This window comes from Myotis brandtii, unplaced genomic scaffold, assembly GCF_000412655.1.
Source record: "Myotis brandtii unplaced genomic scaffold, ASM41265v1 scaffold79, whole genome shotgun sequence".
Taxonomy (NCBI): Eukaryota; Metazoa; Chordata; class Mammalia; order Chiroptera; family Vespertilionidae; genus Myotis; species Myotis brandtii.
Window position 1 is genome coordinate 102,714 of NW_005371173.1, and position 4,174 is coordinate 106,887.

Below are 4,174 nucleotides of genomic sequence, written 5' to 3' on the forward strand. Positions count from 1 at the left end.
CCACCACAGTGCAGAGAGTCAGGGCCTAGGGAACCATGTGCTAGTTAATAAAAGGTTTTGGAACAATTCACTTTGAATCCATTAAATCCAAATGTGTGACAGTTACATAATGTCATAAACACTTACTAGTACAGGGAGGAGGGCCAAGAAAGGCAAATGACACAGACCAAGATACACAGGAGTGGTGATAAATGTAAGACAAGTGTGTGTGTTTTTTGTTTGTTTTTCCATGTTGATCACTTTCTAGAGCAGAGCAGACCTAGAAGCCAGACCTTGCAAGTCACAGACACTCCACAGTTCACTCCCCAGATGCTTGGAGGCCCAAACGGAGGAGCAAGTCTTCATTCTCACTCTTGAGAATCTGAGAGTCTGGGGAAGAAGAAAGAACTGCAACCCTAATTAATATTCAAGGTATTCAACTCAGACCAAAGCAAGTCAACAACTAGCCACCACTGGATAGGGCTGTGGACATATGTAACAGAGGCTGCTGGGGATGTTGGTACTAGCACAAAGTAGAACTATGTCAGGGTGGAAGAGGATGTCTTTGGCTGGAGGAAGGATGGAGCCTTTCGATTTGGGAAAGGCACCTGAAGCTCGGAGGCATGGTAAGTGCAGGCGCGTAGGCTGATTGTCCTTGCTGGTGACCAAACAGAGCACTTGGGTGAGGAATGACCTTGAAGTTGCATTTTAGACTTAGTTTTTATGCAAGGTGGCAGCAGACATCCTTTGGGTCATGGCTGTTGTTGGTGCCCTTGCCATCTTTCTTAATCAGCAGTTTTTCAATAAAACTGAGCTTTCTGTTTGTTCTCAGGGGCTCCTGTGGATGTTTCCCCAGAGCTGGGAGGGCTGAGCTGTGGGCACGAGGTTTGGCCAGCTCCCTGAAAAAACGTCCACCTGCTGAGAGCTCCAGTTGTCTCCCTGCCATCGTGATGAACGTGACACGGAGCACAAAAGAGGGCAAGTGGAAGAATGAATTGAAATAAAGGAAATGAAGCAACCTGTGAAAAACCAGCAAACAAGCCTACATCAGCAGTGAAAGTCAATGAGGCAAACACCATCTGGCCCTGAAAATGAATGGAGCAGAAAAGGATGGCCTCGCCTCCCGGGGATTGGTGCTCTGCTGGGTGCAGAGTCGTGTCCATGCCTGCCTGAGACTGGCCTGGGTCAGGCGCGCAGGTGACGGTGGGCAGGTGTTAATACATTTCTGCAGAGCAAGATGTTGGATAGACTTTTCCCCCTTGTAATGTATCAGGGCACAGTTTCACCTAATGGAAACTCTTCAGCAGGAAGGCGTTAGAGTAGCTGCTTCATTTCCATCCCCACGCAGAGCAGAACTCAGGGATTTGAATACAGTGGAGTTGTCCATGAGAGCACAGTCTGATCACTTGCACTCATTCACTCATTCAGTCCTTCATTCATCCATCCTCCCATTCATCATCCCTCTCTTCCTCTCCTTTATGCCACCACTGCTTTAGTCCATTGCTAGGGTCTCCTGCCTGACCCACCTGCCTCCCTCTGAGCTCTCATCCCTACACATGACCACCAGAACCTCTTTGAAAGCTCGAAGCTGCTGTGATCCCTCCTGATAGTCAATAACTCCCCACTGCTCACATGCAATACCCCCCACAATGGAACTGTTCCAACCAGCTGACCTCATCTCTTGCTGCACCATCCCTCCCCACACCCCCGCCTACATTCCGTTCGTGCCCACTAATGATCCACATTGTTTCTTGCTTTGGAGTCTTCTCTTATGCAGGTCCCCATCCTGGAACATCTTCCCTTTTGTCTTCTCCCACTTTCCCTCACCTATATGCCTGCTGATATTACTTAGAAGACAAAGCTATGAAAATGTGCAGCTATACCTCGCAGTGCAGAGAGTGTAGTTGACAATGCCCCAGCTGCTGCCCTGCTGGGTCTGCCACCATGTTCATGTCGAAGCCATGGCTCCTGTGGGCTGCTCTCAGGCCATGCCTGAGCACGGTGGGCCCCGCCCAATAAGATATGAGATTCTGCCAATGGGTAGCTTTGGTCCAAGGACTCCCCATTGGTCTGACCAAACCTTTCTTGGAACTGCCCTGCAGTCTGAGACTCTTCCTATCCTCTCCTTTCCCACAGGTATCAGGCATGCAGTGTGGTCTGAGGGATCTTCCTGCCTTCTGCTACCTCCAACGATAAATTCCTTACATGTCTAACCCTCTCTTTGCATCTGCTTTTCCATGAACCTGAACCTAGCACCACCTCTTTTTGAAGACTTTCCTAACCTTCCTTGTAGAATTGAACCCTCTCTCCTTCCCACCATCCTCTCTACCTTATATGTACTTTTCATGATTGCACCAGTAACTTCACTATAATTGTCTGTTTATATGGCTGCCTCCATTTCCTAGAGTGTAGACTCTATGAGGCCAGTGAGTCCACTGTCTTACCTGTCTTGTTAACCTCATTGCCTAGTGTAGTGCCTGCTATATTCGGGCACATATACATGTTTCTGAAATGAATGAATAATTGATCTGTGTATCCATTTATCAGTTCCCGTTGTTCTAGACCACGTGGTAGGTGCAGAGAATAGAGTATTAATGGACGAGACTCCCTGCCTTTAAGGCACTCTGCGGCTGTTTGGCGATTAGCATGCAGGTAACTATAAGTGAGAATGGAATAGCTGCTATCAAAATGAAATAAAGAGGAAGGTGTGCTTACTTTCCAGTGGGTGGTGGAGGAAGGAGGATGCATCAGGAAAGGCTTCCTAGAGAAAGCGGTGTTCGGACAGGGGCCTGTTGAAGCAGTAGGACTTATGCACAGACAGTATGAGAGGAGGTGCCTAGGCCAGAGAGACTGCCCACACAAGGGCACAGAGGGTGACGTCATGAGGGCTATTTGTTAATTTCATTATGAAAAATTTCCAGTACGCACAGAAAAAGAGTGTGTCACTTGTTTTACCTTCCCTTTTGTGGTTGCTGCCGAAGAAGGCTTTTTTCATTTGATGTTTGTTTACTCTGCCTGATTGCCTCGTGTCTCCATCTGCCTCAGAGCCCCCACTATGTCTGTTTGAGTCTCTCCACATTGTCAGTCCCCTTGACTGACTTTGCAGATTCACATCTGGCAGGCTCTGAGGCCAGGAAGATGCCTGGAGGTTTCAGGCATTTGGCTGGACAGGCAGGAGCCTTCAGTGACTATCTCCAGCTGACAGGTCCCTGGGCAGAGGACTGACTGGCTCCTGAGCCTGGGGTGAGCATGGAGAGGGGGTGCTGGCAGCAGACACCGTGTACACTGTCATCTGCTGTTGGAAGGCATCAAACGGCTGCTGCCTAGGGAGGTGGGAGAGAGAGGTAGGACAGAAAGGGGACAGAACCAACTGCCTGCGGCCTGGATGCTGCTGGCTCTGTGCTGGCCAGCTTTGCCTGCAGCTTCTTTTGGACACACACAGAGCTGGGCTGGCAGGTGGCACTCTCACCGATGATGCCTGGCTGCAGCTGCACTCCGTGCCTCTCAGCAGGCAGCTCCTCCCCGATGTGTTGGCAGCAAAAACTCAATCTCCGGGAGCTCCGGGGGCTGCTTCAGAATCACTCTGGTCTGGAGGCCTGTGGAGACCAGTGAAGGTGTGGGAGGCCAGGTCTTCAGTACAACTTGAGACCTTCTTCCCTGCCCTTGCCCTCCCTCTGGTAGATCAGCAAATAAACTCTCAAGTGTAAATTTCCTTATCACGGGAACACAGAAACGTGGAAGCACCCATGAGTCCTCTATTCCACCCCTGCAGGGCTGCCCCTCCTTCAAAGAAAAGTTCTTAGGAAAGATGAGCGAGGACCTCCTCTAAGTAAAAAGCTTTTAATCATTGTTTTCAATGGTTACTCAATGTACCACTCGATATATGTACCATAATTTTGTTAATTACATAAATATTACATGAATTCATTCTGATTATTAAAATGCTTACCACGTAAACAGATATTTCCACTGCACATTCCCTTAACCTCACCCTGTCCCAGAAATAAGTAGCTTGAATCAGTTGGGTGCCAGGGGTCCAGGAGCGTGTTGAGGGCTTCACTTCTCATCAGGGTGGGCGTGGGCAAGAGGAAAGCCTTTGCCCAGTGGATTCTTGTCCTCATGATGGGCTGGGTGAGGAGTAGATAAGAAATGCTAGAGCGGGAAAGAGGCAGCATGAGGAAGGACAAGTGGATGC